Source organism: Sabethes cyaneus, chromosome 1, assembly GCF_943734655.1.
Source record: "Sabethes cyaneus chromosome 1, idSabCyanKW18_F2, whole genome shotgun sequence".
In the NCBI taxonomy this organism is placed as follows: Eukaryota; Metazoa; Arthropoda; class Insecta; order Diptera; family Culicidae; genus Sabethes; species Sabethes cyaneus.
In genome coordinates this window covers 72723396-72746073 of record NC_071353.1, presented here as the reverse complement: position 1 = coordinate 72746073, position 22678 = coordinate 72723396, and the positions used below count along the sequence as shown (strand labels likewise).

At 40.0% G+C, this 22678-nt stretch overlaps 1 protein-coding gene across 5 annotated transcripts in view; it reads left to right on the top strand.

The window, feature by feature from the left end:
• LOC128732924 (V-type proton ATPase 116 kDa subunit a 1) overlaps positions 1-22678 on the top strand; it is a 69805-nt gene that overhangs the window by 26438 nt on the left and 20689 nt on the right. The gene's annotated exons all lie outside the window — the stretch shown is intronic.

Genomic DNA, 22678 nt, shown 5'->3' with positions numbered 1-22678 from the left:
TTTGAAAGATAATATATCCTAATAGATCACTATTGAATGATTTTTTGATTGGATGTTTAATGTGAAAGTTATGAGCAACCGTATACACCACACCAAAATTAATAATTTATAATCATTTTAACCAAGATAATTTACCTAATTTCAATTATTTTAATATCAAACGAGAGGTTTTGACACTACGAATATATATGCAAAATTTCATAAGAATTGGTTTAACCGGTCAAAAGATATTAACCCTCGAACACTCGCGCCAACTTTTGTAACACAGTTATTCGCGCGCAAAATAGCCCCAAACCAAAGAAAACGTGTGCACTAGAGTTTTGACTGGGAAAACTTGGTTTTAGGTTTATCAAACCTTTGGAAGTTTTTTGAAATTGAAAGCTTTTTTGAGTTTAACCGTCCGACCGAAAGGACGTTCTTTTTTGACTCGCGTCGTAGTACCGCGTATTTTAACTTTTAGTAATATTGACAAACGTGCATGCAGGCACTTTTTTATTTACAAACATATTTATTTTCGTCGCTTAAACTGTACCGCCGCGCGTGTAATCATGAATTGTGGCATCAAAAATTGCATCGCCAACGACAGTCGTGACCTTTGGAAGTGCGAAGGAAATTGCAATCGCTTTTTCCACGGAATTTGCGTAGGCGCAGCTAGAAATAAGGAAGAATTGCTGCGGTCATTCATGCTGCCCTTATGTGCTGACTGTCAAACGCAGTTCAGTGCTGAACTCAACTTTAAAGCAATCACACAATCGTTGTCACAAATTTCAGACAACATAGGAAAAACCCGATTTAATCCACCTAGTGGTGAAAGGAACCTTTGTTATACGGTCTTACTTGGTATTTGAGATAGAAATCGACACGTTTTCGGAACATAATTCATCTATTGATTAACGTTGCGTTATGCGTTGGTTTACATAAAAATTTTAAAAATTGAATAAGTTTACAAATTTTGAACAAAATAGGAACACTTTTAAATTTTGATAGATCCTTTTTTCATGTAATTGCTGAGTAAGGATAAGTAAGTTGTTATTAATTTGAGTAAGTGCAAATAAAAGTAAGTTGTAAGAGGAAATCTTATTCTTAACATATACATTGCCTAGTAAAGGTCTAGTTTATAGGTTTTTGAACTATGCATAATTTCCTGTAATGCCATTCTATTTGATTCACATCAATAGAGTTTTCTTGAATAATTTTAATCAATTTTTATTAACCTTCGGTTACTCACGCTGTTGTATTTTGTACAACACGTGTAGGTTTTTCAACGCCATATTGTTATAAAGTTACAAATCGTTGTTTAACTAACGAATATTCTTCAATAAACTTATTCTGAGCAAAATGTCATAATTATTCAATGCATTAATAATTTAAATTGTTGGAAAAATAGATCAGCATAAACCGCCATCACAGAAACGAAACAATCAGCATGCGAGGTGTACCTCAATTGACCCCAAGTGGAATTTTCTCTCGTTTCTCCATATGGAAAAATGGTGTCTGTAGGCAGCAAAACTAGCCAATGTAAAATGTTTAAAATGTATCCGTCTGCTGGTAGTCGAGTAATTCGTAGTCAAAATTAAGGTATTTTTTATAATCAAAGTTCTACAGTTCCTAAACAAGCAAACTTAGAGGTATACTATATTCAGCAAAGTTGTGTATTTTTATCATTTGTACAATTTTGTAATATAAAAAGTCATACAACAATTACAAAAAGAGCAAAAATATAAAACCTGAGTTTACAAATTCATATACAATAAATAAGATTTTTCTATCTTAGCTGCAGAGATGGAAGGTTACTGTCTCTAGCAAAATTTCTTGTAATAATATGCTCTATAACTTTGCAGAGCACATCAATGTGTTATATTGACACTGAAAAAAAAATATTTTTTTTTTATTTCACCTTTAGGGGGATTAATCAAAATTTAGATTCCACCAGACGATAGAGCTTTTAATTTCAAGAAACTATTCTAAAGGTTCGATAAACCTAAAACCAAGTTTTCCCAGTCAAACCTCTATTGCGCACGTTTTCTTTGGTTTGGGGTTATAGTGCGCGCGAGTAACTGTGTTGCAAAAGTTGGCGCGAGTGTTTGAGGGTTAATATCTTTTGACCGGTACAACCAATTCTTATGAAATTTTGCATATATATTCGTAGTGTCAAAACCTCTCGTTTGATATTAAAATAATTGAAATTAGGTAAATTATCTTGGTTAAAATCATTATAAATTATTGTTAATTTTGGTGTGGTGTATACGGTTGCTCATAACTTTCAAATTAAACGTCCAATCAAAAAACCATTCAATAGTGATCTATTAGCATATATTATCTTTCAAATGAGACTAATAGCGCATAAATCGGTTTGGCCATCTCTAAGAAACAGGCGATAATTATTACCTTGTCAAAACAGGTTTTTTAAGCATAACTCTTAAACTACTTGTTTGTTTTCAATTAAAAATTTCTGAATAATTTAGCTTTAATAAGGGCTTTCATTTGATACTAAGATCGTTGAAATCGGTCATGTAGTTCTAGAGAAACCCGTGTCACGTATTTTTCACATTTTTGCTTATAACTTTTAAACGAAACGTCGTGTCACGAAGCAACTCAATAGTGATCTACTAGACAATAATACCTTTCAAACAAAAGTAATAGCGAACGATTCGGTTCAGCCATCTCTGAGAAACAGGCGATAGAAAAAATCATTACATACATACACACACACACACACACAGACATTGCTCAAATCGTCGAACCCTATCGATTGGTATATGTGACTTGGCGCTCCGGGCCTCGGATCAATTTCGTGTTTTTCGACCAATTTTTAAACCTTTGTTATAGTATAACAAAGGTAAAACATTGGAAGCAAATCACAAATTGCTTACCAACTTAAAAAATTTGAGCGCCACCCACGACGAAACTCTAGAGCACTTTGAAAAAGTACTTCTAGACATCTACAGCAAATTATCGACCGTCGAAAAAACCAACAAATCCAGCGCATCAGAAATCAAAAACAGAATATCATCACTTTTGGACGTCCAGCCTATAGACCCGCTTGCAGTAGAAGCAGTTGCTAAATCTGCAGCGACAGCAGCAGTAGCAGCAATAACAAAAACAGCTTTAGTTGACCCACTTCCAGAATTATTTACTGCTCTTAGAAATGACCTGACAGACTCGCATACCATTCTGGCCTGCGAAGTCAAATCGCAAATTGACGAAATAGCAAAGACAATCGCTACTTCGCCTACCCAAATCACTGAAAAAACTACCTGCGTCATAATTCGGGACGAAATCAAGGAATCAAATAACAAAGAACCAAACTCCGGCTGGCGCTTTATTGGAAACAAAAGACACTCCAACAAAAGGCCGGATTGGAGTTCATACGATTCCAAGCAGCGCTCCCGTCGTCTACAGGAAAAAAAGGAAGACAAAGCTAGACGCAGGCGTAAACAACGGAAAAGGAACCAGTAGAAGACCTTGTCGGTCAATAGCACACAAAGGCCCAGAAGTAATACACACACGGTACACAGTTATAACTGTAAAGGTACCAGTACACTGTTTGCTGAATCATCCAATATTTGATCTATTTCATCAAATAAATTTGAAAACCCGTGTACTGACCCAACCAAATATTCGAACAAATTTTATTTTTCAAAATGTCGCCGAGCTTTTCCAATAAAATTTGGCGGTTTGTAAAACAGTGTAATATGCCAATCAAATTAAATTTGTTTTCGTAACATTTTGCGCTGTTCGCCGGTTTGTTTGCTTGAAACTTATCAAAAAAGCTCACAATGTTTATTATTTGAACTGCTGTCAAAATCGAATTTGGTACAGGAAAAATCGTGCAGAAAGGGAGTTTTGCAAAGGAAATGACACTGGAATAAATCAGGACATTATTAAATCAATAGTGAAAAGTTAAAAAGATTATGAATAATGAGGAGATCACTTAATAGACCTGTTTTTCGAACATGATTTGTTTAACGGGAAAATAGCAGTCATTAACTTTTCGTCGGAGAGCCTAATTTCGAAAGCAGTTTTTGGACCCAATAGCTGGGGTCTGGTTGTAAAAATATAAATACTGCCTTCTTCTTGCCAATCTGAACACAGCGAATATATTTTCATTAACAGAATTTTTGTTTCAAACAAAAAAACTGCTTTTGAAATTGGCAGAATCGATGACGACTAATTTCACCTTAAATACCCTCTAAAATTAGGCACTACCACGTATATAATACTACATATGTGAAACATTATTCTAGTAAATCTAGTAAATAGTCAGCATGTAAACGTTCATTTCAGGATCGAAAGGCTACATTCTGTTTCTGTTAACATGGATAATTTACTAGAAAATATGAACAATAATTGTATGCATATCCACCTTTTCGCGCGCTTAATGGCGGCTAGTGGGTACATTTTTCGACAATGTTTATTTGCTTTTGGGAACTCCGCTCACGTATGCTTGAAAATTCTACAACGACAATTAAGGCTGGAAATATTAACTTAACGTGAACAAAGCCAAAAGCATGCTAACGTTTTCCGAAAGTTGTATCCACTAGCCGTCATTACGCACGTGAATAGGTGGATAGCTGTGTGACATTCAATTTTATTCTGGTTTTGTGTGTCGCAAGAAGTGCGCTGTAATCGCACAGTGATGCGCTATCCAGCTTTTTACACCATCTGCCATAATAACGGACGGTATCAGGATTGCTAATGTGCGACTAATACAGTGCATCGTGTTACAGTGTTTGTGTGCATCGTGAAAAATTTTTCGCAGCGAAAAAAAATTTGGAGATGCAAACAAACCGCGTATACGTATACGCGGCGAACTGTGCGTGCGGTAAATGTCAGCAATCTCTATAATACGTACTAGTACTTCATAAACTATGTACATTATAGCAAAAATTAGACTGCAAAAATGAAATACTGCGGAAAAATAATGTCCCAAATTTATGTGCATGCATAAATTTGGGACATTATTTTTCCGCAGTATTCATTTTTCTTGAATAGTAGGGGTATAGATTACCGGGTAATAAGCGCTTGATTAACTGTTATTCAACAGAAATGTTTGTTGCATATATCTGGCATCTGCTTACGACCTTTTGAAAAGTTGGTGCCGAACTTATTATATACCAAGCAATGCCTTTATGTAAAGAGCATTTTAAGCAAACTGTGAAACCCTCCGAGGGTAATAAGACGCAGTTAGCTCCCGACAATCAGTGGGAAACAGTGAAAAAGAAGAAGGCCAGGAAGAAAGAGGAGGATCGAACTCCACCGAAAGTGGACAGAAAAAAGAGGAGCAAAGGCGATGCCCTTATCCTCAAAACTGAGGGGCTGAGCTATGCAGAAGTTTTGAAGGCCATGAGAGGGGATGAGCAGCTGAAGGGTCTTGGCGCGGATGTACGGAGTATCCGCCGCTCCCGCACCGGCGACATGATCCTTGAGCTCAAAAAGGATGCCACTGAGAAGGGTTCTGCCTACAAAGTGCTGGCAGAAAAGGTCCTTGGTGATGGCATACAGATCCGCGCACTGACGCCTGAGATGACTCTCCAGCTTAAAAACCTGGACGAGATCACTGAAGCGGTCGAACTGACACGAGCTCTCAAGGAGCAATGTAACGTGGTGGTGACTACCGAAGCAGTTCGTCTGCGCAAGGGACCGGCGGGAACCCAGGTAGCTACAATAAGACTTCCACTGGTAGACGGGAATACAGCCCTGAAGGCGGCCAAGCTGAAGGTGGGATGGTCCGTATGCTCACTGAGCGTGTTCCAGCAGCCGGAGGCTTGCTTCCGGTGCTTTGAGCGAGGGTACAAGTCCTGGAGCTGTAAGGGGCCTGACAGAAGCCACCTGTGTAGAAGATGTGGCGGTACGGGCCATATAGCGAGGGACTGTTCGGCGCCGCCTAAGTGCCTGATATGTACAGGCCAACGGGACGCTAAGCACACAACAGGAGGCTCAAAGTGCCCGGCAGGCGCGCCTGCGACTAAAACACGGGCGTAGTGCAGGTAACACAACTAAACTTGAACCACTGCCATGCGGCCCAGCAGCTGTTATACCAAGCAGTTACTGAGTCGTTGACGGACATTGCCATCATCTCGGACCCATACCGCATCCCTGCCGGAAACGGTAACTGGGTCTCGGATAGGTCCGGGTTGGCGGCTATATGGACGACAAGCAGGTTCCCGGTTCAAGAGGTTGTGTCAACTGCAGACGAGGGATTTGCGGTTGCCAAAATGGGTGGAGTGTTCTACTGCAGCTGTTATGCTCCGCCGAGTTGGTCGATCGAGCAGTTTACGCGGATGGTAGACCAAGTATCAGTTGCGCTGACTGGTCTAAGGCCGGTGGTTGTGGCGGGCGACTTTAACGCTTGGGCGGTTGAGTGGGGAAGTCGTCGCACGAACCATAGGGGTCGGATTCTGCTTGAGGCTCTGGCAAAGCTCAACGTAGACCTGGCCAACGTCGGCACCACAAGTACCTTCAGCAGGAATGGTGCAGAGTCTATTATCGACGTGACATTCGGCAGCCCTGGTCTGATAGGAGACTGGAGGGTAGACAATGGCTACACTCACAGTGACCATCAGGCGGTCCGCTATGGTGTTGGTCAGATAACGAGGCGGCAGGCGGCGGGTAGAGCCAACACTCCAACCACCCGTGGGTGGAAGACATCATACTTCGATCCTGAAGTATTTGTGGAAGCGATCCGAAGAGAGTGCGGTGATCGCGATATGCCCGATCCGAACGCTGATCATTTGGTTGAGGTGCTGTCGCGAGCGTGTGACGCCACCATGCCTAGGAAAAGCCGACCTAGGTATGGTAGGTCACCGGTTTACTGGTGGACAGAAGAAATTGCGGAACTCCGCGGAGCCTGCTTTCGTGCAAGGAGAATTATGCAAAGAGCTCGTTCGGACGAGGGCAGAGCAGAATGTCGAGTAGCACTAGTTTCTGCACGCGCAGCGCTTAAGAGTGGGATAATAGCTAGCAAGCGAGCCTGCTTTGAAAGGTTATGTGCCAGTGCCAATGCGAACCAGTGGGGTGATGCCTACAGGATCGTAATGGCAAAGGCCAAGGGCGTGATGGCACCCGCAGAGAGATCGCCAGAGATGCTGGAGCGGATCATTGAGGGCCTCTTTCCGCGCCACGAGCCAAGGCCCTGGCCTCAGGCCGCTGAGTCGTCCCACGGCCGACGTTCCAGTATCTCAGACCATAGCGTAGGATGGTCGGTCTCCGTGCCGAACATCCAAAGTAACGTGGGCGACGCACAGTGGAAAATACTGGGACAAAACACCCAAAATGGAGTTGAAGGTTTTCATGAAGTATTATTTTTCTATGAAAGTAGACAGACTATATAACTATATTCCAAAATTTCAAAGCACTGGGAATGATACAGCTTTTTGGAGAATTTTTTGAATCTGAGGTTTGTGTGACAATTTCCCATATTTCTCATTCAACGCAAGTTTCGAAAACTGTTTTTGATCGTATCCTATTAGGTATTTGCATACAAAGAAAACGTGATTTGGTATTGAAATGATTATAGATTTGGACCTTATTTTGCAGATTGACGAAAATCAAGTACACTCTAAAATATATTTACTTCAAGTTTCAAAGAAGTAACATACATGTGATTTCGTATTTTCAAAATTGAGCATCTTTTTTTGGGAACGGAAGGTAACCGTCATTTTTTCATATTTTATGTAGAATTTAGTCTACTTTCCAAAAATCATATCCGCATTTTGCGCAGATTTGCGCAAAGACTAAAAATATTGATTTTTATAGAACCACTAGCTGACCCGACAAACTTCGTATTGCCACAAATAAACCTGTGTTGTACATAAATCATGAATCTCGGATGATCTTTGTCACAACCTCGAGTTTTGCAAGCCCCCCAGTGGGCGGCGCTTCTGACGGCGGGTCACCGGCAACACTCGCGACCGTCTCGTCCTGAATGATCTAGTGTTACTATAGATAGTTTTTGTGGTCTTGTATTGACTAATGTTTTATGGAAGAGTCTCGAATTTCTCGAGTTCGATTAGTTTTTGAGTTTCGCAAAAATTTCTGTTTAATTTGTATGAGAGTCCATATCCCCCTACCACAGGGGTGAGAGGTCTCTAACTATCGTAAAATAAATTCAAGACTCCAAAATCTCCCACATGCCAAATTTGGTTCCATTTGCTTGATTAGTTCTCAAGTTATAAGGAAATTTGAATTTCATTTGTATGGGAGCTCCCCTCTTAAAAGGGGAAGGAGTCTTAATTCACCATAGAAAAAATTTCTGCCATCTAACACTCCCACTTGCCAAATTTGGTTCCATTTGATTGATTAGTTCTCGAGATAAGAGGAAATTTGCATTTCATTTGTATGGAAGCCCACCCTCTTAAAGAGGAGATGGACCATAACTCGCTTTCTAAAGAAGAGAGGGGTCTCAATTCACCATAGAAAAAAATCTTGCGTCCAAAACCACTTACATGTCAAATTTGGTTCCATTTGCTTGATTAGTTCTCGAGTTATGAGGAAATTTGTATTTCATTTGTGTAGAAGCACCCCCTCTTAAATTTGGGAGGGGTCCTAATTCACCATAGAAAATATTTTTGCCTCCAGAAACCTCCACATGCCAAATTTGGTTCTATTTGCTTGATTAGTTCTCGAGTTATGAGGAAATTTGAATTTCATTTGTATAGGAGCCCCCCTTCCTAAAGTGGGTAGGGGTTCCAATTCATCATAGAAAAAATTTTTGTCTCCAAAAACACCCACGTGCCAAATTTGGTTCTATTTGCTTGATTAGTTCTCGAGTTATGATGAAATTTGTATTTCGTTTGTATAGGAGCCCCCCCTCCTAAAGTTGGGAGGGGTCCTAATTTACCATAGAAAATATTCTTGCCCTCGAAAACTTTCACATGCCAAATTTGGTTTCATTTGCTTGATTAGCTCTCGAGTTATGCGGAAATTAGTATTTCATTTGTATAGGAGCCCCCCCTCCTAAAGTGAGGAGGGGTCCCAGTTCATCATAGAAAAAATTTTTGTCTCCAAAAACACCCACGTGTCAAATTTGGTTCCATTTGCTTGATTAGTTCTCGAGTTATGAGGAAATTTGTATTTCGTTTGTATAGGAGCACCCCTCTTAAAGTGGGGAGGGGTCCTCATTTACCATAGAAAATATTCTTGCCCTCGAAAACTTTCACATGCCAAATTTTGTTCCATTTGCTTGATTAGTTCTTCAGTTATGAGGAAATTTGTATTTCATGTGTATAGGATCCCCCCCTCCTAAAACGGGGAGGGGTCCCAATTCATCATAGAAAAAAATTTTGTCTCCAAAAACACCCACATGCCAAATTTGGTTCCATTTGCTTAATTACTTCTCGAGTTATGAGGAAAATTGTGTTTCTTTGGAACAGGAGCCCCCCCTCTTAAAGTGGGGAGGGATCCTAATTTACTATAGAAAATATTCTTGCCCTCGAAAACCTTCACATGCCAAATTTGGTTCCATTTGCTTGATTAGTTTTCGAGTTATGAGGAAATTTGTATGGAAGCCCCCCCTTTTAAAGAGAAGAGGAGTTATAATTCCTCTTATAAAGAGGGGAGGGGTCTCAATTTACCATAGAATAAATTCTTGTCACCGAAAACACCCACATGCCAAATTTTGTTCTATTTGCTTGATTAGTTGTCGAGTTATGCAGAAATTTGTGTTTCATTTGTATGGGAGCCCCCCCTCTTAGTGGGGGGAGGGGTTTCTAACCATCACTAAAACCTTTCCTGGCCCCAGAAAACCTCTACATGCATATTTTCATGCCGATTGGTTCAGTAGTTTTCGATTCTATAAGGAACATACGGACAGACAGACAGACAGACAGACAGACAAAAATCCTTCTATATAGGTATAGGTGTGTTTTTAGGCAATTCCACTTTGAAATGACTTCTAGCAATACTATTACAGATATTTTTAAGATAAATCTTTGAGCATTAAGCAGCTAAAGGTTTAGTACCAAGCCAGCAGAGCAGAAGTGACGCTTTGATATTAAAATTTTAGTGAATAAACATGGTAATTGGCTGGAAAAAGTGCTATTTTTAAATTCAAAATTTATTTTTAAATGTGGCTCAACGTTATGGATTGCTGAGTGTTACAAGGTCATTACTACTTGTCCCAATCTATCCCAATGCAAAAAAACACAAAATAAAAATAATAGTTCAAGTAGTTATAAATCTTTTTCTAGAAAATTATTTTAGAGAAAATTATTTTTTAAATATTTGAAAATTTTAAGCATTAGTAGTCAATTTGGTTCACAGTTATATACAAAATATGTAAGTTCCATGCTACTTTACCAATTTTATTAGTTTTGTCTCAGTTTTGTTCTGACTGGCGCCACTGTGCGACGGTGGTTTAGAGGTCGGGGAGGAAGTAACGGTTACGAACGAGGAACTCATTGAGATCGCTAAATCCCTAAAGGTGAGCAAGGCACCGGGATCAGACGGAATCCCGAATATGGCCCTTAAAGCGGCTATTCTGGAGACCCCCGAATTATTCGGGGCAGTAATGAGTAGATGCCTGGAAGCTGGCAACTTCCCGGACAGATGGAAACGACAGAATCTGGTCCTATTGCCGAAGCCGGGAAAACCTCCGGGTATCGCCTCGTCATATAGGCCGATCTGTCTGCTCGATACTGCCGGCAAGGTGTTGGAAAGGGTTATCCTTAACAGACTCGTACAGTACACTGAGGGTACAAACGGTCTGTCAAGGAACCAATTCGGCTTCCGAAAAGGCAAATCTACGGTGGATGACATCTTGTCTGTCACTAAGACAGCCGAGGTGGCAATCCAGCCCAAGAGGACAGGTATTCGTTATTGCGCAGTTGTCACGCTCGACGTGAGAAATGCGTTTAATAGCGCTAGCTGGGACTCCATAGCCAACTCGCTTCGGAACGTCCAAGTGCCGGTGTCGCTGTACAGGATCCTGGAAAATTATTTCCAGAATCGTGTGCTATGCTACAACACGGAGGAGGGTCAGAAGTGCGTTCCAATCACCGCAGGGGTTCCGCAAGGTTCCATACTGGGCCCGGTGTTGTGGAACGTCATGTATGACGAGGTGTTGAAGCTAAAGTTCCCGGTAGGGGTGGTGATTGTCGGCTTTGCGGATGACATCACCCTGGAAGTCTATGGTGAATCTATCAGAGAGGTTGAGTTGACGGCTGCCCACTCTATAAGCATTGTTGAAGATTGAATGCGATCCAGGAAACTGGAGCTAGCGCATCATAAAACGGAGGTTATCGTGGTGAACAACCGCAAGTCGGTACAGCAAGCAAAGATCAGCGTCGGGGACTGCACTATTTCGTCAACGCGGTCCTTAAAACTTCTGGGAGTCATGGTCGACGACAAGCTCAAGTTCGGGAGCCACGTCGACTATACCTGCAAGAAGGCTTCCACAGCTATTTCGGCATTGTCTCGTATAATGTCTAATAGCTCTGCGGTATATGGCAGCAAACGAAGGCTATTAGCCAACGTGGTCCAGTCTATACTTAGGTATGGCGGGCCGGTGTGGTCATCGGCGTTAGGTACCAAAAGCTATCTAGCCAAGCTGGAAAGCACCTATCGTCTCATGTGCTTGAGAGTGGCGAGTGCGTATCGCACAGTTTCACATGACGCAATCTGCGTCCTAGCAGGTATGATGCCTATTGGCATTATCATCAGCGAAGACGTAGAGTGCTTCAACCAACGAGGAACTAAAGGCATACGGAGTACCACAAGATCGGCCTCGATCACCACATGGCAGCGGGCATGGTCTAATTCCACAAAAGGTCGGTGGACACACCGACTTATCCCGGAACTATCTGGGTGGGTCAACAGGCGCCACGGCGAAGTCAACTTCTACCTGACACAGATTCTGTCAGGGCATGGTTGCTTCAGACAGTATCTGCATAAGTTTGGGCATGCGGAGTCCCCCGTTGTCCCGAATGCGTGGATGTTGAGGAAACGGCAGAACATGCTTTCTTCATATGCCCTCGTTTCGCGGGCGCGAGAAGCAGCATGATGGCAGTGAGCGGACAGGACACTACTCCGGATAACTTAGTCCAAAAGATGTGTTCCAGCTCGGACATCTGGGGAGCGGTCAATGCGGCTGCTACCCAGATTGTACTCGAGCTACAAACCCACTGGAGAGCCGATCAACGGCGAATAAACAGCCTAACTACCATAGTCCAGTAGTTATCTAAGCGAGTGCATTAAGCACAATACCCCTCCCTGAAGTAATACCGATAAGGTGGTGCCAGGGGGGATTGAGGCTGGAGACTCGAGTAGGGTTTTAGTGGGTCTGAATCCTCACGCCCCATTAGGGGGGTCAGGATACTTAAACCCCACTCCCTGAGGTATCTTCTCAGGTGTCTGATAGTACCATATCTTCTAAGGCGCTCAGCAGATTTCCCAACTCGTAAAAAAAAAGAGCATTTTACGTGACAAAGCGACATGCTGACTTGCTGATATCGATGTTGCGCTTTCCCTGTGCTGTGCTGGTACTTTGACAATCCGCAGATGCCCCACGGGAAAGCAAAACAGAGCTGCCACAAATACAGATATTTGTGCATACATAAATTTGGGACCCATCAATTATTTCAGTTGCTGTGATTCCTGGCGCTACTAATGTTCCTGAATTTTAAAGTAGTCCATAAACTATTTATGTTATTTAAAAGAATTGGTGAATGACCAATTGGTTAAAACCACATTAAATAGCAATAAGCAATTATTGAAAAGATTAGATTGAGAAAATTAAATACTCCGGAGAAAACGGTAGGGTCCCAAATTTATGCATGCACAAATATCTGTATTTCTGGGAGCTGTGAAGCAAAATCAATATCAGCAATGTTGTTATGGTTCGTAAAATGGTCAATTCGGCTGATATTCCAATACCAATATAAGCGACACGGCTGACATTGGTATTGATATTAGTGATGTCCGAAATTTTTAATTATTCGATTGCCGATTAATCGATCGAGTAGGCACTGGTCGATTAGTTCAGTATTCGTGCTAGTAGTAGTGTTCGACATCGGAACGAAAATTGAGGTCCGGGTTCCGGTCCGGTAAAAATCGGCACGAATTTTCTTATTCCGACTTTATTCCGGTCCGATTTGGCTCGGTTCCGGTTCCGGAACCTGAGCAGAGCCAAATCGGACCGGATCATTAGTCTTTATAGTCGGAATAACAAAGTTCGTGCCGCCTTTTAACCGGACCGGCCCGGAACCCGGACTTCAATTTTCGTTCCGATGTCGAACACTAGCTTGTAGTATTCGACTATAAATATTCGAATATTTCGTTAAATTATTCGATTAATCTTTCGATTATGAACGATTAATGGGGATTATTCTCATTTTTTTAATCTTATTTAAACTATTCGCTTAATGAATTACTCGTGTCGGCAGTATTCGATTACAAATTATTCGATTATTCCATGCTGTAATCGATTAATCGAGAAATTGCCGGACATCACTAAATGTAGAAATTGAATTTACACTCAAGTCGCTTTTTACGCGAAGGATACCTCCCGCGTAAATCAAAACCGCGTAAATTCCGAAAACCGCGGTAAAAAAACCGCGTAAATTCCGCTTAAAAAACAAAATTTCGCGTAAAAAAAACTGTGGATTTCAACACTACGTGTAAAAATAGACGTTTTGACCACATCCGCGTAAATTCAGAAAACCGCCTAAATTCCGAAAACCGCGTAAAAAAAACCGCGTGAAAATAGTCGCGTAAAAAATCTCGTAAAAAGCGACTTCAGTGTATATAAATTGCATTTTTTCATACCGCAGTAATTTGTATTAATTATTTTGAATTAATAATAATGCCTGTATTAAAACGTGTTTAAAAAAATTAAAATGGCTTTCAGCTTCCTGTTAAATAAATTGCCTCACTTTGCGAGCGTACTTTTTTTGCGTATTTGCTCTGTTTGATCTGCACAGAAATCTGCTGGCGCAAACATTTTCGGGCCGAATGTATTTGATAATCTCACGAATTTCATGCTGTTTTGCAAACAGTGTACTGGCCCCACAAAATATGTCAAAATTTATTTGATTTTGTAACACGGGTAACGTCTCAGATCGAATTTTTGACATCAAATTTGACAAACAGTGTACTGGGCAAGACAAATATGTCTGTCAAATACCAAAATTTGCCCAAATTCTGACAGGAAGAAAATTTGACGATAAAGCAAACAGTGTACTGGTACCTTAACTCTAGACCCGGCAACAGCAACAACAACAATAACATCGTCAACAGTAGCAGCAGCAGCCCCAATGCAAACATATTCAAAACGAACGTCAAAGCCAATTCAGCACTTCTACCTTTGGACAAAGACCTTTCGGCAGCTGGTTCGGATAAACAGTTACTGGCCACTGCGAAATTTCAATTTGCTGGTCCACCATCAACCACAGACCACCCAATTGCAGGCCTTTCAGTACGAAAGTTCATTGACTTTCAAAAGGGTGAAACCCTAAATCCTTGCCGCACAGGCCACCACACATTACACACTGAAACTGAGTCATCACCAGCGAAAAATAGCACTGCACCACCTTTGCAAGCGCACCCAACACGTACCTGGACACTCGACCCAATGCGCCCACCTATCGTCAGCTTAACGCAACAATCAGCTGGCGGAGACGGACGGTTCCTGAAGGCGCGACTGCGAGATCCGAAAATTATGTATCTCGTTCGCCTTTACCTGGCTTACATGTACGACAAGGAACCAGTGTTCTGCTACGAAGGTATGACGAACACCAGCATAAAAATGAATTTAGCATCTGAAGGACTACCCGTCGCAGCGCAGGATCTCCTGAAAATCTTTATAGAGGTGCATGAGGAACTTGGAGTACCGAAACAGGCGGCATCTGACGACTTGGAATCTTACCGGCGGCATCTCCAGAACCAGCGAATTCAGTATCTGCAACGCGCAAGGGAAAGCGCCGACAAATTCAACAATCCGGTACGAATTTCCAGACAGAATTTTCGGAAGTAACGACTCCTTTCGATGAGAAAGAGGTAACTAATTTAATTATTTCTTCAACCGACCCAGACCCACTTCCATTCATTTCTTCACTAATACAGGATGCGACAGAAATTTTAATTTATTGTCAAAATTTCAATCGCATGAAAAGTCCAGCAAAAATGAAAGAAATCTATAAAAATTTACAAAGTTCATTCTTTTCTATTATTCTGGCAACTGAAACAAGCTGGGACGCAAGCGTAAAAAGTGAAGAAATTTTCGGAAGTGCCTTTAACGTATTCAGAGACGACAGAAATTTTCTTGAGTCTCAAAAGAAGTCGGGTGGCGGGGTCCTCATAGCTTTGTTGTCTAATTTCAATTCTGAAATTATAATGACAACAAAATTTAAAGAATTTGAGCATGTCTGGGTGAAATCACGTATAGCAGGTGAAACACATGTATTTGCCTCAGTGTATTTTCCTCCAAACCATGCTCATAAATCGTCTTACGAAGCATTTTTACAAATTGCCGAACAAATCTTATCACAACTGCCTCCTGAGGTTAAAGTTCACATCTATGGAGACTTCAATCAACGCCATGCAGACTTCATTCCGGACTCTGAAAATGAATGTATCTTACTTCCAATCGTTGGGGAAAATGAAACATTCCAGTTCATTTTTGACAAAACTGCTAATTTGGGTCTGAACCAAATTAATAAAATTAAAAACCAACAAAATTGCTATCTAGACTTTTTGTTCACAAACATTTACGAAGACTTCTGTGTGACTGAATCATTAAACCCACTTTGGAAAAATGAGGCATTTCACACAGCAATTGAATATTCTTTATTTATACACCAATACCAAAGACCCAACGATTGCGAATATGAAGAAGTTTTTGAATACGATAAAGCTAACTATGAAAGTATTAGAGGTAGATTAAACTGTGTTAATTGGCAACATATTCTCAAGAATGAAGAAATAAAATAAAATTTTGTTAGAAATAATGATACAGAACATACCGTCAAAGAAAAGAAGACGTCACAAAAATTCAAAAAGCCCAGTCTGGTATAACAGCCAAATTAAGAATCGAAAAAATCGCAAACAAAAAGCCCATAAAACTTATAAAAAACACGCCAATAGTGAAAATTTAGCAATATACTTGGACATATGCAACCAGCTTAATTTAGCAATCAGCAATGCATTTGAAGAGTACAACTCAAAAATTGAACTTGAAATAAAGTCCAGTCCTAAAAACTTCTTTAATTACGTGAAAACCAAACTAAAATCTGACAACTTTCCATCCATAATGCATCTTGATGAAAGTGTTGGGGATAACTCGGAAAAGATTTGTAATCTGTTTGCAAAATTTTTTCAAGAAATCTATACAACATTTTCTGAAGAAGATCGCGATCGCGACTATTTTGCATTTTATCCGGAATTTTCAGTGGACATAGGTGTCAACCAACTTCATGCCCAGGACATTTTGCAGGCCTTAAAAAATTTAAATGCCTCAAAAGGCCCTGGACCCGACGGAATCCCTCCAGTTTTCATAAAAAATCTTGCAATGGAGTTTACAGCTCCTTTGTTTTGGCTTTTTAACTTATCACTGGAATCCGGAATCTTTCCAAAAATATGGAAAAACTCTTTTTTAGTACCTGTCTTTAAATCAGGTAGGAAATCTGACGTACGTAATTATCGTGGTATTGCCATAATCTCTTGCATTCCAAAACTTTTCGAATAAATTATTAATGAAAAATTATTCCTGCAAATTAAAAACAGAATTACAGAAATGCAACACGGTTTCTTCAAAGGACGCTCGACTACGACAAATTTACTGGAATTTATTGACTATTCATTGAATGCAATGGATAATGGAAACCATGTAGCACTTTATACGGACTTTAGCAAAGCATTTGATCGCATTGACATACCAATGCTGCTTTTCAAATTGCAAAAAATTGGAATTCAACCAGGGCTCCTGAAATGGCTTGAATCGTATTTATCTAATCGCCAACAAATAATTAAATTTAACGGAAAGAACTCGAATCCAATTCAAGTCACTTCTGGGGTCCCTCAAGGCTCTCATTTGGGACCTCTTCTTTTCATTTTGTATGTAAACGACATTTCCTTCATTCTCAAGAAACTTAAAGTGCTAATATATGCCGATGACATGAAGCTCTTTTTGGAAGTAAAAAATGAAGAAGACATCAATGTATTCCAGAATGAAATACACATATTCTACACATGGTATAAAAAAAGCCTATTAGAACTCAATGTAAAAAAATGCAATCTAATAACATTTACCAGAAAAAGAACTACACCAGAACTCTCAATCAGATTAGGAAATCAAACAGTAGAAAAATGTGAAAAAGTTAGGGATCTAGGAATTATCTTAGACTCCAAGCTAAATTTTATCGACCATTATAACGCAATAATACACAAGGCAAATAACATGCTAGGTTTCATTAAACGTTTTAGCTACAATTTTTTGGATCCATACACAATCAAAACATTATACATTGCCTATGTAAGGTCAATACTGGAATACTGCAGCATTGTATGGTCACCGTTTTCCATCACGCACGAAGAGAGAATAGAATCATCGTAAATTAGGTTGGACAACATTTCCTCTTCGATCATACGAAGCACGCTGCATGCTTATAAATATACAATCATTAAAAGAGCGTCGTAAATATGCAATGGTCTTATTTGTAAACGATATCGTTTCGCAGCATATTGACTCAGCAACACTTTTATCAAAACTGAACTTTTATACACCTACTCGGCAGCTTCGTAATCGAAATTTATTTGCCATAAGCCATTATCGCACAAATTATGCAAAATTCGGTCCATTAAATCGTATGATGGCCTCGTACAATCAATACTGCGAAACCATTGACTTTACAATGTCTCGGCATAGACTTAAACATCACTTTCAGTCAACACGTAATCGTAACGCGTAGCGAACGATACAAAAGAATAAGTACACTTTTTAATCTTCATTTAATTATAAGACTTTTATATGAGAAAATTGTATATATTATACTAGTCTACATCGGTTGACGAAATAAATAAACTAAACTAAAACTAAACTATCGTCTGGAGGAATTTAAATTTTGATTAATCCCCCTAAAAGTGAAATAAAAAATTTGTTTTTCTTCAGTGTCAATATAACACATTGATATGTTCTGCAAATTTATAGAGCATATTATTACAAGAAATTTTGCTAAAGACAGTAACCTTCTATCTCTGCAGCGAAGATAGAAAAATCTTATTTATTGTATATGAATTTGTAAAATCAGTTTTTCTATTTTTGCTCTTTTTGTAATTGCTGTATGACTTTTTCATGTACTACAAAATTGTACAAATAGTAAAAATACACAACTTTGCTGAAAATAGTATACCTGTATGTTTACTTGTTTAGGAACTGTAAAACTTTGATTATAAAGTATACCCTAATTTTGACTTCGAATTACTCGACTACCAGCAGACGGATACATATTAAACATTTTACATTTGCTAATAGTTTTGCTGCATACATTTTCCCAACAATTTAAATTATTAATGCATTGAATAATTATGGCATTTTGCTCACAATAAGTTTGTTGAAAAATATACGTTAGTCAAACAACGATTTGTAACTTTATAACAATATGGCGTTGCAAAAACCTACACGTGTTGTATAAAATACAACAGCGTGAGTTACCGAAGGTTAATAAAAATTGATGAAAATTATTCAAGAAAACTCTATTGATGTGATTCAAATAGAATGGCATTACAGGAAACTATGAATAGTTCAAAAACCTATAAACTAGACCTTTACTAGACAATGTATATATGTTAAAGAATAAGATTTCCTCTTACAACTTACTTTTATTTGCACTTACAGTCAAATTTCATTAATTGCACTAAGCTTATCGTCGATTTTGGGAAAAACTTTCGTTAGTCGAAGAAGAAAATGTCGACTAATCGTTTCAATTTCCGTCATTCATAAAATGAAAATAACTCACATACCGCATTGTTGTTATTCTGCAGCCGGGAAAACTTTCATAACCTACAGAAATTTTGCAGAATAACATTTGTCATGCTGTCCTACACAAATACATGCGCGCTAGCTTCATAAACATTATTGCGATTTTTAGTTCGGACGATGAAAAATTTTGATGGACGGATTTTAAAACGGTACGACGAATTTAAGATATAAGGTCAGTTGCGTAATTTCAATCAAATGCTTTATTTATTGCTTTTTACCTTCCGATCCGTGCACTTTGAGGTAAGTGTGTTTGAGTCAAATCAGCAGCACAGCTTCATAAGTATTCAGAGCTTCATGGAGTATTCATAAAATCCACCTAAGAAATGATGAAAATTAGAGTGGTTTTCTTTACTACGACGGGAATTAGAAATAAACCCTACATAATGATATTTAAAATACTGCGCAGTGTAGTTAGAGTAATCGATGTTTCCTTGCAAGAGGTCGCTAATGCTTTGGTTACATTGCGTCTCTCTGTTCCTGTAGTTTCGAAATAATAAAGCAGATGCATAGCTTTTTTTAGCTATACCTATAGGTAGGATCAATGGAGCCATTCACCTGAGATGACTTAGAACGAAGTAGATGAATTTTCGCTGATTAGCCTAAATTTTCTCGTTACGGTAATAAGGAGACAAGACGACAGACGCATATACTAGGACAGGTCGCACAATTGACCGATATAGACCAAACAGTAGACGTTCTTCATTTTCTTTGCAGAGCGAAATGAAAAACTTAGCTGCGAAGAGGCTTTCGACACGACATAAGCGATGTGATCCTTAAAGATTAATTTAGTGTCGATTAGAATCCTCCTATCGGTGACTAGTGGTTTGCGCTTTAACTGTACACTCTCGAAGGTAGAGCCAAAGTGGAAAAGTGAGTGTTTTTTTTCGACGAAATAATATTATCGAGCATTTAGGCACGTATGTCCCTAATATCAAAAAAGAGCAAGCTAGAGTAACGCGACGTAGAGTGACTATATATAGAGTGGCGACAATGTCAAAATTGGAACGACAATTATCTGTTAGTGTCATTCCAATCGAGCAGCTGGAAAAGACGGCATCCCCGCCGAACTTTTGAAAGTCGGGAGCGAACGGCTGTATTGTGCAATCCATCAGGTTATACTAAAAGTATGGACTGAGGAGGAATTACCTACGGACTGGTTGGAAGGTCTCATATGCCCAATTTACAAAAAAGGGCCATCGACTCGAATGCAGCAATTATCGAGGTAGCTTTGTTGGCAAATACCAGTGCGATTTTCGAGAGGGACGCTCCACGACGAACCAAATGCGACAGATCCTCGAACAATTCCGGGAGTTCAACTTATAGACTCACCATTTGTTTATAGACTTCAAGGCGGCGTACGATTCAGTTAAACGAAATGAACTGTGGCAGATTATGCTTGAACATGGTTTTCCAGCAAAACTGATTAGCCTGATACGTGCTACCCTTGATGGTTCAAAATCAAGCGTCAGAATAGCGGGTGAGACATCGGACTCGTTTGTAACGTTAGATGGTTTGAAGTAAGGTGACGGACTATCAAATTTGCTGTTCAACATTGCATTGGAAGGTGCTATTCGAAGGGTAGGCGTGCAGAGAAGCGGTACCATCATCACGAAATCTCATATGCTTCTAGGGTTCGCGGACGACATCGATATCATCGGTGTTAACCGTAGAGTTATGGAAGAAGCGTACACGCATCTTAAGGAGGAAGCTGCGTAGAGCTGCGGCTACGGCTGGTAGAGAGCGTGGTAGCGCTTCGGGTATTTGAACTGCGGTGGTGATACTTTTGAAGTGGTCGACCAATTTGTTTACCTTGGTACGTTAGTGACATGTGACAACGATGTGAGCCGTGAACTAAAAAGGCGGTTAGCGGCTGCCAACAGCGCCTTCTATGAATTACGTAGCCAGCTAAAGTCACGTAGCATACAACTCCGTACAAAACTCGCGCTCCTTAAGACGCTAATTCTTCCGGTGGTGCTCTACGGCCACGAAGCGTGGACTTTGAAAGAAAGCGATTGACGAGCTCTTGGCGTTTTCGAGCGTAAGGTCCTGCGATCAATTCTTGGCGGGATATTAGACGAAGGAGTGTGGCGCAGACGCATGAATCATGAAATATATCAAGTATTCAAAGATGCGGATATTGTGAAGCGATTAAAATACGGCAGGCTACAATGTCCCTTGCGTTTCGTGGGAACAACAATATTTTCAATATTAAACCTCTACACTTCCACCTGAAGCAAGAGGCACTAATATGTGCTTTTCGACTACACGCGATTGGCCTCTGTGGACGGTTCCACTGGTCATACTCGATTGTGGTCGCTAATTATTGCTAACGACAAGTTTGCCCTTGCTCCTAGCGATGTAACGCTCATGCGTACTTTCCCGTATAGGACTTTCTCAAATGACTTGAGGAGTGGATGTCTTTGCATGACGTTGGATCCATTAATTTCAACTTTAAGAAGACCAACAGTAAAAAAATCAATGCAGTTGTTACCAGCAGCATACAAACTTTTACAAAAATCCCAGAACGAAAATAATTCTGCAACAGATAGCGAAACAGACGTGGACGAGGTCCTGTGAAATTATTGTGAACATGTACGAAATAAAACCCTGATAACTTACTAAAACCAGCATATATGTATGTAATTCATAATTGAAATAACCAAAATGCCCGGCCAGACCCAGCCAAAATTTTTTGGCACACTTATACTACATTCTATGGTGGTTCAAGCGATGCTAACTTTAGCTGCCAGTAGGTGCCAGTAGGCCAGTAGGAAAAAGTTACTTGTAAAAACGGTAAAATTTATGCTTCAAATCCATTTTTAAAGCAAATAAAGCAACATATGATATATACACCTTCTAGAAAGTTACGTATTTTGATAGTATGCAAAAGTTTGTAGAACATGTCGAACCTGTTAGATGAGGTTTTGTGTACAAGAAGTTTAAGAAACTGATTTTAAGGGGGTCGCGACAGAAAGTCAATTATATCTCGCAAACCATATGATGCAGATACTTAGTATCTTCGGCAAAGTTTAATGAAATTCAAAGTTCTACAATTGTGCCGTACACATGACCATGCTCTCTAGTTTCTATAAAAAATTATTTTTTTCAAATTTGTTATCCCTTTAATATCCAATTATATGGAAATGTCATTAGATGCAAAATACTTTTTTATGAAACTTCTCCTAAGACACCTAAGCTTGAAAACGTCAGGAAAAGCGAGAAAAGACTTTTGACCGTCTTTTTCCAGAATAGTTCCACTGTGCGGCATAAGCATTCCTTACGGACTCCCGCTCTTGTTTATTCATGCACTGCAACGACTTTTGCGAGTGTGTATTTAGCTAACAGCCACGGTCGTCCCTCTCGCACGTCATTGCAGCCTGAGCAACTGATATGGATCACTCGCGAGGACTCGCACTCCCACCCGCGTGTAGAATCGAGGACGTAAGATGAAGAAGAAATCAAAAAGTAATGCAAAATCTGTATCCCAATGTGCCGCTAGCCCTTGCGGGCAGCTGGCTGCTCACGAATTGTTTGCCTCGTGAGTGGTTATGCAGAAAGATGCTACGAGACTCTGCGTTTGCGAGTGCGTAGGTAGTAAAATGTCTGCACACAGCAACGCCACCTGTTTTTCATTTCTTCTGGGGGTGCTATTTTGAGAATTTGCGTGGAGCGACAAATTGGCCAGCGCCGGCCCTGGTCACATCT